The following is a 13,527-nucleotide window of genomic DNA, read 5'->3' as shown; positions in this document are numbered from 1 at the left end:
TCATTGAGATTTTAGAGAAAGCCTAGATCTCTTCACAACTCCCTTGAAAGCTTCCCCTAAGGACTCAAACTCCTTCACTATGTGAATCATCCTAAAGCGCAATATCCATATCATACAATACTTCTGCACGAAGGTAGATTTTATTCCACAAATTAAACTCTGCAGTATAAATGATACATAACAAATATCCGAATAAGAGTTAGAAAACGTATAGGCCCTTTTTACTGCCTCACTTTCTCTTCCTTGGTTCTGCTTCCCCCTTTATAACAGCGTTGCTCACTGTGCCACACACTGTCACTTACTCTTGGCATTAGATGGTGGTGGGCTCTGTGTGTGGATAGCTCAGCGAAATAAGCTGCATATTTTTCAATTTATCTATCAAAAAGAAGCATTATTGTAGTAAGTAAATTCACTGGCAGTGAGTCTACAGTGACAATAGTGACCTGGTCACATAGCCTTAAAAACTAGTCATATCCTCATCCCCCAAACTGCAGAAAAGGAGCCAAGGACAATGACAAAACATTGTTCTCAGCTGATGAGGCCGAGCACCTGTGTGAGGCGTTAGTCTGTGGCTGCGCCCAGAAACCATGTCCGTGCCTGCCTGGGATAGCGGGGATGCTGTGGAGGGAGTCCACTAAATATTTAAGAGATGCTGCCTCGTATTTTGCTTTATGTTCATCTTGGTGCCCCACACTCTAACAGGGATGCTGAGTCAGATAATACTAAAAGTAACCCCAGGCAATACATTTTTCAAGTGATGCCTTCAATTACCGAACATACATCCTCCTGTCTTAGGAAGATTTCTGATTATCTAGTTACCTGATGATGACTTGTGCAGAGTTACTTAAGAATTGCTTAACAGAAAGTGTGCCTCAATGTTCTTATTAAGGGTAAGTGGCATTTTTTAATTCACGGAATTTAGCAAGTTATGTTCTTGCTCTGTTTTAAGGAAGAAAATGTCCACTGTCACCTTTTATTTCTGCATATTTGGATTTTAAAAAAATATATGAGTCCATTGCAAAAAAAAAAAAAAAATCATGTTGATTGCAGCCTTGAAATATTCAGTCCCTTCCTAGTTATAAAATATACCATGGTGATGTTATAAAACTGCAAAGTTTCTATTTAATGTAGCTCAGTGCTGCTTTTCTAAATGCAGGGAATTGTTACCCTTATTATTTTTTGGTTTATCTGCACACCAATCACAGGGAACTTACGATTCCAAGTCAAAGTTGCTCTTTCATGGTTATTTCAGTTAAAGTCTTGTTATATTTCTTGTTCGTGTCAAAAATCTTGTATCTAAACTTAAATGGGAGTCACATAAGCAGCCTTGTGAGATCCCCGAGTACCCTTTCAATGTTCCATGAGCCTCAGCCAAACGAATAATTGTCCGTCAGCTTATGGTTCATTAGGGACCACAAATCAGTTGAGCGGGAGGTGTTTCGTAGGAAACTATTCAAACCTAAGCTTTGCTAGATTCCTGATGAATAGGACAGCCTAGGATAAGGAACTTTCATCTAGGGGCTCCAAGGTAGTTAGGCTGGTGATAGCCAAGGCCTGTAAAGCTAATTGGGCAGATAAGAAAAAGGGGTAGAAGAACATGGTCTGGACAGAGAAAGGAGTCGGTGCTTATTGTCAAGTAGAAGCTTCATTGGAAGAGTGATCTATAAATGAATTCACTAAAGAATTAAAGTTCCAAAAGCATTCTCCACAGTGAAAAATATAACAATAAGCCTTTCAGTTTTGATTCTGTTTCTTTTTAAGGGGAAGACTATTTTTTGGTATATGCTGATTTTAAATCGTTTTTATTAACATTAACTTACATTATTATTGATATTTAATTTTATAGATAATCTCTTAAGGTCATTTTGACTAAAGTTGTTTTCACTTACTGTTTTATGTTCAATTAGGCTACTATTTTAAAGGGATGGAAACTGTAACAGCTCTAAATAGATGATTCCCCTTGTCTAAATCTCCAGCATTTTTTCCCCCTGCACATATGCTGAGAATCATTTTATGATGGGTTTTCTTTTTAGTTCCAAGGAAAAGTAAATACATATCCCAGGTTTTAGAAATTCCTAAAACAACACTACCTGTGTTAGTCATATGATAGTAACAAAAGCTTTGAAGCTACTGAATCTTACTAACACCTAAGCAAACCAAAAATAACTTTATGTAACAGTCCAAGAAACAATGGGGGGATGCAGAAATAGTCTGCAAAGTTTTTCAGTTTTTAGTGATTTTGACACTTGAAAAATGAAAGGCAACCTGCGCATTAATTCAAATGGTAACCTGGCCTTTTAGAATCTTATATACATACTATATTATTAATTAAAACATAATTTGATTGACTAGATTAATCAGGTAACTGTAAAACAAACCATTTAGTCTTGCTTTCTGCCTATTAGAGAATTCCATTAACCCAGAGAAATATAATGCACTACATTCTTTTTGAAGAACTCTACAAGGCACACATTACTGAGGAAGAAAAGAACAACCCTGGGAAATCTGTTAAAACAGGTTACTTAATGAAAGATGCAAATTATACTTTTAGAATTTAAAAGAAAGGCATCCCTGATGGCATAAGAAATGGGATAGGGAATTTAATGTGTGAAAGAAGAGAAGTATGGAGCTGTCAGCATCCCTTCTCAGTGGCTAATGTGGGCAGGTGTCACCTAGGGAGTGGCTGCAAGAGACAATCCAAATGCAGTATTTCACAATTTTTCTTAGGAAGAATCAGAAGGAACTTGGAAGTCATAGTATCACAGTGCATAGAAGGAAATATAGACTTCCTTTATTTTCTTTTCCCAAGAATATATATACCTTCAATTTTAAGTGATATGTATGTTACATATACATAACTATAACTTTTTACATAATTTTGGAATTGTTAAATATTTGTGTTTAGTAAATTAATTTATTTTGACACAATATATGAAACTAATTTTGTACATGTAAGACTGACGTCAGAATTTTAGGTTCTTTATCTATAAATCATCAAAATTTGAATGATTTTTTTAATCTACCTGCTCTTCCTATCTTTAATTTTAGATATCAATATACCCCTGCATAAAAGTATTATAGTCCTAGATAAAAGTTCAATAAACAATTAGGACTGTTCTTTCTCCTAACAAGTGCTACTGTTCAACTTTGAGAAAACAAAAAGCACTTTGTTGAGTTACATAGCAGAATTTTGAGTTACTGTTGAGAGTAATTGTTCACCTTGCCATCTTTGGCATCAAAATGCATTGATCTCAGAATTTCTCCAAGAATCACACATCTAGGGGGAAAAAGCAAACTACACAGAACTGTGCTTTCTCTGTGAAAAATAGCAAAATTCCACACCTACAACAAATTGCAAATTTTCACATATTTGCTCCAGGCAAACATTTGCAATTTTCACAGCAAATAAGGCTTTTGGCTCCAATACACGTTTTTTTTTTCTGTCTTCTCCTCCTTTGGAAAAAAATCACTCTCTTTATTTTCAGGAAGCCAGAAAAACACATGAGGCAAAATTACTGATAATATTATGCTTATTATAGATATTTTAATTTTGATATCTACCAAGTTAACCAAAGAATATTAGCTCAACATGACTGTACTTGACTGAAGAATCCATGAGTTTATACAGGGACCCTGAAAATGAAACTTAACTGTGACTGTGACCTGGGATACCCAGTTCCATTCTGATCAGAGGGATTGCTCTTAAAATGTAATGCTTTCAGGACAAAGAATGTCTTCCAGTAATCAAATAAAAAGAGAAGTTGGGTTTCCCCTAAAGGAATTTTTTTTTTTTTCTTTTTCATTTTAGTACTGTAAGGAACTGGTTCGCAGTCAAGGGTCAATGAATGATGCTTCCCAATCATCTATGAAGTGCAGAGTTCCCCCCCCTCCCCACTAATATTTATACAACCATTTGTTTATATCAAAAACAAAAATCTAGAGACAATTCAAGGTTATCTCTATACTAATATCCTCTAATTTACTTGCCTTCTAATATGTTTTATGGACTGGGAATGAAAATGATGATATCATTATAAAAAGTCATTGAAGATTGTGCATAACTCACCCATAGGAGAATCTTTCCTGGAACAATATGACCCATAACCTTTGTGCTGGGGTAAAAGGAGAAACAAAAAGTTAAAAGGTTGAGCATTGACTTTATGTTACAGAGTGAAAATATGTCATCTAAAGAATGTTGGTTTAGGTTTTCAAATTTATAAATTTTATTCTCTGCTATTCCGTTGGTTTACTTTGGAACCACTTTAGTAATGTAAGGTGTGTGTTAGCATGTATGTGAGTGTGTGTATTTGTATGTGTTTGTATATTGTATAATAGAGAACTTTCCATACCAAAACTATACTTTGTTCCTGGTTTCTACACAGAATCAGTAAATTATTCCGAGGGACATCATCTTAAATGAGATGAGGCCCTGCTCCTCTCCCAAACATGGCTTTTCTTTGACAACAGAAAAATGTCCAGTCCCTTTAGCCTTTTTTTTTTAAGAGACCAAGCACAACTTGATCTCTGTTTACAGAGATCTGTTTCTCTTCCATATCTTTCTTCCACCTCTCTTTTGTGCTACCAATACCTGAACATTATGACATGTTTAAACCCACTGCTTGGATGTGTTTGCTTGTGCTAGCGTGGCATGTTCTCTCTCCATACAGTTCCCCTGCTGAATTCCCCTTCAACCTAGGCTCAGCTAATATGCCATTTCTTTAGTAAAACTTTTACAGTCTCTCTCCTCGGAACTCTTTCTTATCTTCTGTACCTTTACCTCTATGATATCACTCTGCCCATTAATTCATAATCATTCATTTGTCAAATCTTGACTGAGAACCTAATATTAATATCTGATAGCGACAAATACAAAGATTATTAAACATAGATTTTGTCTTTTAAGAGTTTACTGTGAGGGACATTGTCTCAATCTAATTATACAGGCAACTCAAAGGACAGACTATCTCTGTCACTAGTGCTTAAATATAGCAAATCCTTATATTTTTTCAAGAATAAATTACAGTACTTCACTATATGAGGAATACACATAACTAATTTGTTCAAAATTTGATTTATGGAAAAAGGGAGAGCAAAAAGAACCCAGACTATGGGAATTATTTATATAAATGCAGTTTAAAAAGTGCATAATCTGCCCCACCACTGAAAATACAGTAAATTTACTCAGGGAAATACCCTGCTGGTGTGTTTGGGGAACTTCTCCCTTACATCAGCAGTGCTGCCAACGGCTCCTAAGGCAGCTTCCTATTGTGAGCTGTCATTCAGAACTAAGGAAAGATTTGACCAAAAAAATCATAAGATTTTCTCTAATACTATTAATTCAGTGCATATCATAAATGTACCATAGAAATTTAAAATATTCTTTTAACCTCTCTCTTCTGCACCTTTTAAATCTTAGGCTAATTGCAATAAACACAGTGGAGCCAAGGCTTTCAAATGCCAACACAACCAATCAGTTCATTGGAGTAAACAAGAATTAAAGCTGATCATTAGTTTTCGCTTCACTTAGTTATGGGACAATTGTGTAGCTATGTTTTAATTAAAAATAAACACTATAATTATATGTTTATAACTATGTTATATGATCACCTCATACCTAATATATCTATTACATATTATTCAACATAGTATGCTGAATTCCTACTATTTGCCAGACACCTAGTACCAGACATTTCCTTCCATTTTTTCACTAATTTAGGCCTTTATCTCTTAACAACTGCTGTGATCATCTCCTAACTGAGCGAACTCCCTCTCTTCTGACTTAAAGACAATATCAATAATAATAGCATGTACTGAGTGTTATTATGGAATGCTTTAATATATTAGCTTATTTACTCTTCATGGAATTCAATGAGATAGATAATATTAATTATTATATGTAGTTTTCAAATAATGAAACTAATAGTCCCAGGGGTTAAATTGCCTCCAAATTTACTAACCAGAATGTGTCTGAGTTAGGATTTGAACCCCACGTGATCAACACAAGGACCCCACTTTTAGTCTTGATAGTACCATCTTTTATTTGCTCTGGCCAAGCTCTGTCGATTTTTATGTATTTCACAGCAGTTAAGTTGGGGATCTAGCCAACATTCTAATCCCAGTAGATTACGTTTTCACTTGCACAGGACACAATGTAAGCTCAAAAGGGCCCTCATGACTTAGTGCCCCTCTTGCTTTCCAGGCTTATTTTTGGCTAGTTTCTGTTTCTCCTCTGTTTTCACATAATAAAGAACTGTTTGTAGCTTCATTTCCACTGTATACTTGGCTGAACTTCTGTGTATGTGTTCTTACTATACCTGTTTCCCAGAAAACCCTTCCTAACAATCTTTACTATAACTCTAATTATTAGTGATCCAGCTGTCATTTTTAGAGAACTCCTCTAATTATAAGATAAGTGAAATGCTATCCTACCACACCTGATATAGCTAACACATTGTGCATAAAAATATTTTAACATTTATTTACACTAACTTTTTACATGTCCCTCTTTTACTAGACTACATGTTCTAAGAGGAAAACACTGCTTATTTCCATCTCTGTTTTGCTTGGCATATAAAATGCATGCAATAACTGAATATTGCCAAACTGAGATGAACTTTTGTTTATAGGAGGAGGCAGAGATGGACAGGAGGCCATCCAGCCCACAGGGTCATTCAGTTTTACTCATGTGCTTTGTTATATCAAATTAAGATGAGACCTTGTTAAAATACTAACAATTCTGAAAGTAAATCCTAAGACTACACTTTTATCAACACTTAGGTGACTCTGGTTTTCTTCCTCTATTCATGATTTAATTTGATCTTCACAATGAAAGTGTGAGGTAGGCATTCTTATTACCCTTAGGCCAGAGAAGAGGAAATTCAGATTTAGAGAACTTGAATGACTTCCCTAAGATCACACTGCTAGATGGGAGCCAGAGAACTGAAACCATGCATCACACTCTAAAACCCTTTCTCTCAAACTAAACATTAAGGCTATTAAAAATAGCAAAATTTTAAAAAAGCAAAACATGCACTTATTAAACCCTCCTAAAGCATCATACACTCCACTGGTAAATGGCACTTGGTGGGGACGGGGCAGCTACAATATGTGTTTGTTCCCTGTGTGATAGAGGAACATCTTAATTTTTGAATTAATATATCTATGAAATTATTTTGTAACAAGAAATACATGTTTAATAAAAGACAATTAATAATTATTCACTAATTTTTTTCATCATTTAATCTATGGAGCACATATAGGTATAGAATATGGAATATTTCATGGACATCTTCAATATAATTATCAAATCTACTCTTCTGTATACTTTCAGGGGTTATGTTTTCTAGTAAAAATACATCATTTAAAGCTCAGAAATAAATAGTATTTTTCTTTTTGTATGCTCTCCTTATATCTTTGTATAAAGTAGGCTTTCAACTATAGTACCTATAAACTATAATATAATAAAGATATTAACTTGTTTTCTAAAAAAGTCCTAGCTCATTCCCACAAACACTTTTTGAGGGTTTCTCATGTTGGACCTAGCATAGGCCAAGAACTGTACTCTATGATATGGTGGGGTAACAAAAATGGAGAAGGCATACTTCTTTATATTTTCATTCTGATGATTCTGCAATCGAATATGCTGGAGGTCATATTTGTAGAGACTGTAAATTTTAGAAAATAAATTCAGAAATTATCTGTTAGAATAAAGCAGGAAGCTGAGAATCTTACTTCTCTGTTATCAAAATATCTTTGATATTAGTATAAGCTGGAGAAAGTTTAATGGTATAAAATCCCCTGAAAGGTTATCATTAAGTAAATATATAAATATATGCACAAAGGAAGGAAAACCCTTCCAAGACCATCAATGGAAACTGAAAAGAAATTACCGATGACAGAGATATGCCACAATGAAACTGAGACAGCATGGTATCTGCTGGACGGATGTGATGAGGGTAAACCAGGAGGTAAAGATGAAGCAGAGGTTTAAAGTTTACTGAGTAAAGAGATTATAACACCAAAGTCTTAGAGAAAAGCCAAAATTATAGTTTTTAAGAGGTTATTATTGAGTTTCGCACAAGAATTTAAAGGCATTTATGGCTCAATAGGAATATTTGAAAGTAGTCAACAGAAAATATGTCATCTTATCAATACACACATACCTGTGGCCAAACACCCACAAGGGCAAATTCCCCTCCCCTGCCCAAGAACTAATATGTTCTTATAATGCATACTTCTTATTTCATGAGAAATAACCCCACTAGACTGGTATCAAAAAGCCCTGATTGGTGTTCCATTATTAATGTTTCTAATATATGGACTGTTGAAAACATGTGACTTGCATGGGACATGCACATTTTTGTAGGGCAAAAAAGGTGGAAACACTTTGTATTAGTAAATGTTGTAATTACAATGTTAAATTGAAAGAAATTTAATTCGGGGTTTAAAATAACACCTAAAAATATTCACACTCAAATACTCACATTTGGATAGAGCTATGAATAATAATCCATTATACTTGTTTACCACTATTTCCAAAACACTTTCATATGTAATTTTTTGTCACATTTAAATGAGGGTTTAATATTCTTAAATATCTACCAGGGTATGATGCAAGAAGATCACAGGAAATAAACTTCACTTCTCAGCATCACAAACATTTGGAATACAAGAAGTCCAGGGACAATTACAAATAAGAAAAATACAAAAGAAGTTTGCTTAAAAAAATAACAAAAAAAGTTTAAAAATTGATTTTCCCCCAAAGTCCAAATAACTGTCTAACCATTAGAGTAAAGGCTTCATTGGCTCATTCCTTTGATAAGAATGAATTCATGTCAAACAGTATATCAAGTGTGTGTGTAAGAGACACGCACACGCATCACACACACAAGCATATACACCCACAAAAAGAGACACACATCTGAGTTTTTGTTGTTCTAGGCACTTCATATCCACGTTCTAAGTCTCCCACCCCCCCATTACATTTGGCAAGTTACTTCTTTGGAGGCGGGACATTTTCTTCAAAGAAGCCCTGGTTGAGGGTTGAGGACATTCCCTGCTGGGAAGTCTCTGGCCCCCATGAAGGAGGACCCATCACTTGCAGATGCTTTCCCCACTCCCATTTTCTTTGTGTTCTTCCATATCATGGCAGTGAAGTGTCCAGTCTGAGTTGAAGCCAGGCTCCTGGAAGTTGTAGTTCTTTTATTTTTATTTTTTTAATCTTTATTGTAGAAAGTATTACCATGTCTCCCTTTTCCTCCATTGATTCCCTCCACCCCACCTCACCCCAGACCTTCTCCACACTGTCGTCTCTGTCTGTGGGTTATTCATATACCCGTAGAAGTTCTTTGATTAAACTCTCCCCAAGTTGTAGTTCTTGATTCCACTGTAGCATCTATCAGCCACCTCCTTTCCTGCGTGATCATAGGATGCCCAGGCCAGGTTCTCTCCACACTGGCTGTGAGGCTCCTGACTGTGCTTGAGGATACTCGAGATAGCCAGGGCTTCTGAATACTGCTGAGCCTCCTGGTGAGCTTCTTGCAGAGCTTCTTTGGGAGCACGCCATGCTGCTGCCGGTGGGCTAGTGAGCCGCCAGGACCTCATTATTAAACTATTTGGAAGCTGACTTGCCACTCCGCACTCCCTCAAGTCTAATTTTTTGTAGGGCATGGTTTTAATATATGTGGAAAAGGTGCTTAAGTTTTACTTGAGCAAAAACCCCCTATGTGTCATGGGGAGTTTAAATGCCAGCATACAATTTTGGTGACATTCTACTTGCATCTTCCCAGATGGTAATTGAAAAATCAATGCAACATTCTGTTTTAATTATCTTTCTCTGGACACTGATTAGAGTACTACTTCGTCACCTCATGGAGAAGTGTTTACTGAGCATTTCCTATGGGCAAAGCACTCAGGTAGGTGTTGATGGTCATATAAAACAAGTATTTTGACTCAAATATTTTCTCAAATAAGCCCCTTTCAACTTGCCTGATACCTTCCATATTATTGCAGTTTCCAGCTTCTTATCTATTTTGTGTTATGTCCCACTTTGCTAACTGTTTTTATTAATTATTTCAGAAACCTTGATAAAGCCACTATATATTAGTGTACTGAGTAATAAATGATTTTATGATTGACAGCTTTGTAAATTTTACAATAATCCAATTATCCAAAGATGGATTGAGGCCACATTAATTACATGAGCAGCATGAGGAACGTACTCAAAATCCTTTGAAAATGGTACTTGTGTCACCTAATGACAGCTAATCCTGCGGAATAATGCTTCATAGCTAAGTTTTTGAAGCCAGTGATACAAAGATTTTACATGGTCAGTCTTTAAGTCGTATCCCTTAAATATTTTCTCATCAAGATTTTTGAAGGGAACTGTATATCAAACAATTTCGAAGCCATGCCTTTTAGCATGTCTGGAATTCGAGTTTCCTACATTGTTTGAAAGGGCAAAGATCTCTGACTGAGAAGTCAGATAAGCTGGTAATTGACCATTCTTTTGTACATTCTGGGAAAGTTGGTTTTTGTGCACTTGGCCCTTTGCCTCTACTCTTCTGAGGGATCCATGGAAATGCCTAGCAGAATATAAAACTGAGGGAGTATTTTATTGGTGACAGAAAGAGGAAGGATGATCGCCTCATGTGCTCAAAAGATTCTAATTAAATAATAAATGGGGGGAAATGGTGAACTGAGTGAGAAACTTGGTTCAGTCCAGACTCTTGATTCAATAGTTGTGTGGTCTTAGGAGAAAGTATTAAAACCCCCCGTATCTTGATTTTCTCATATGCAAAACGGGAAGGGGTTGGGATTTAAGCAACGGGGCAAGGGCTCAGCCTAATGCCTAGTCCATGGTAAGCCCTCAACAAATGTTATTTAGCAACACTCATCTTCCTCACCATCGTTACACAAGAGGGAATTGGGGTCAGGTTTCTGACCCTATCCCACCGCCAAAGTTTCCCCGAAGGAGCAATTCGGCCAGGATCTGAGTGGAGAAAATGCTGAGAGAAATTCTTCCACAGTCTGTGTGAGGGAAAGAAACAGGATGTGGTCTCAATGAACATTTTAGAAACCCAATATGGCAGGGTTTCTTCCTTCTCTAGCAGCCAGAACAAACAGAAAGTTTCTAACGGAGTACAGGAGAAAAAAATACTATCAGTTCTATAAAAAGATGCATTATGTCAAAACAGGGAGACGTTCTTGCATACTTAGAGGAATTGATTCAACAAAGTAGATATACTGTAAAAACAAAACAAAACTATATAAAAACCACACCACAGAATAAAACACCACCACCACCATATTAGAAACTTTCTGATTTATGATCTCATTAAGATTTGATAGAATATGTTATCTATTTATGTGGAGGAAGGAAATGTGAAACAGGAACAATCTAAAATCAGAAAACACTGCATGAGAAAGAAAAATATGATTGCTTAATTGAAACTAGATGAGTTTCAAAAACAACAAATAAGATGCATTGGAAAACTGATTTATAGATGTCAGATCTAAGGATTTCAACCAAGACTCAGATGAAAACTAAAAAAGAAAAAGAAAAATGAGAAAGATTATATATAGATATACAGAGGAAATATAAGACAAAAGCCCAAACAGGAACAAAAATTGTGAAAAAAATCCAATAAATTATTTTTTCTTTTTTTTTAAAAAAATGATTTTTTTCAAGAAAAACATTATTGGGATGGGAAAAAAACCCAGAGCTACAGATTAATACATCTCAACAAGTATCAAGAACAAGAAAACCAAAGAAGACATTAGCTAAATATATTTGAAGAAAAATGTTTAAACTTAATGATTTAAAAAAAATTATACTAACAGCCAGGAAAATAAGTAACCAAAAGCCAATGATTAAATTATAACAAATGAATTAAATATTGTGAATAATTATTTAACAATTATCATGAATCTAAAACAGATTTTATCATCAAATATTGGAATTATTTGAGCCAAGAGTGAGGGGAGAAAATTATAGTGAATGTCTCTTGTTACTGAAGATGATTTCAATATTCTTTCATCCAGCAATTATTATGTTAAATGTTGAATAGAAGTGCAGGTATCATGTAGTGAAACTGATTTACTGATAATTTGCTGCTTTCAAATTTTACAATGTTTCCCAAACCTTCATAATAAAAATGTTATAAGAAGAAAATAAAAGCAAAACGGAAATTCGTAAGTAAAGGGAGAGAAAGAGAGATAAGAGAGGCCAGAGAATTTCACCAATATTCCCACTCAGAAGAAAGGGCAGCTCCTCTTTTCATGGGGCTGCATCACAGTGATTTCCAAAGGCAACACTTTCTCGTTTTCATGCAGAAATCTCCCAAGGGTATGGGGTCCAAAGCCAAGGGTGAGGCCTCACAATGATGCCAACCTTGGAAACATCCTCCCATATTCTCTCCTCTCTCTATGCCATTTTTCACACCATCACCACTCTGAATAGGACAGATACTCTCCTGTCCTATTTCTTCTCAGATTAGGTTGTGGTAGTTGTTGACTGTATTCTTGGGCAAGCTATTTCCCTTCTGTGGGCTTTCACGTTTTCCCCCTGAGAAATAGATGGAATTGGTCAAGGTGTGTAACTATTCTTTGTTTCTAATTTGCATATACTTTAAGGATTATGGCAGTGACTTCCAATGTTGGAACACTGTGGGGAGTTTTTGTTTTTGAATATATCTTTATTGATTTCAGAGAGAGAAAGGGAGAGAGAGAGAAACATCAGTAATGAGAGTCACTGATCGTCTGCCTCCTGCAGGCCCCCTACTGGGGATGGAGCCGGAAACCTGGGCATGTGCCCTGACCGGGAATCGAACTGCTATCTCCTGGATCCTAGGTGGATGCTCAACCCCTGGGCCACTCCCAGTCGGGCTGCTTTGTTTTTTATAATACTGATGCCTCTTTATTATCCCCAGATTTTAATCCAAATGACCTGGGGTAAGGTCTGTCATGCAGGATTTTAAAAGCAATCTGGTAGAGAACCAGGGAAATAATTATTGGACACCAAGAAAGAACATCCATGTAAAACATATAGTAGGGAGAAGTTGGATTACAGTAGCAAAAAACATTTATTTGCTATTGGGGGTACCATCTGCCAAGGAAAGATAATTGCCTAAAAAATTAAAATATTTTACAAAATAGTTTCCCTAAAAGAAGCTTTTTTGTGCAAAGAAAGGCAGTTGTTTTAAAAGGATTCCCTCTGGGCATTCCAGGTACAGGGCCAAACCACGTGAGTGAGCCAGCCCAGTGGAGCCTTCCAATGACTGAACTCTCAATCAGAAATCTGACTACAATTACATGAGTGACCCAAGCAAGAAGAGCTCAGTGAGTACCTCCCAAATTCCTGACCCTTATCTACAAAATTATGACTAAAATAAAAATTGTTGTTTTAAGCAATGTTTTGGAGTCATTTATTTCACTACTATATTAGCTAGTGCAGATTAGAAAGCCATACTTCTACAACCTTTCTGATTTAAAAAATATGCCATGAAAAATTAATTTCTTAAATCATCT

At 35.8% G+C, this 13,527-nt stretch overlaps 1 pseudogene; it reads right to left on the bottom strand.

Annotated features, from left to right (window-relative positions):
- Positions 1–8,992: 8,992 nt before the first annotated feature.
- Positions 8,993–13,527, bottom strand: part of LOC107524586 (Golgi-associated plant pathogenesis-related protein 1-like) — an 81,239-nt pseudogene continuing 76,704 nt past the window's right edge.

Source organism: Miniopterus natalensis, chromosome 8 (genome assembly GCF_054644295.1).
Source record: "Miniopterus natalensis isolate mMinNat1 chromosome 8, mMinNat1.hap1, whole genome shotgun sequence".
Classification (NCBI taxonomy): domain Eukaryota; kingdom Metazoa; phylum Chordata; class Mammalia; order Chiroptera; family Miniopteridae; genus Miniopterus; species Miniopterus natalensis.
Note: the sequence above shows the minus strand (reverse complement) of the source record. Positions and strands in the feature narration are given on the sequence as shown.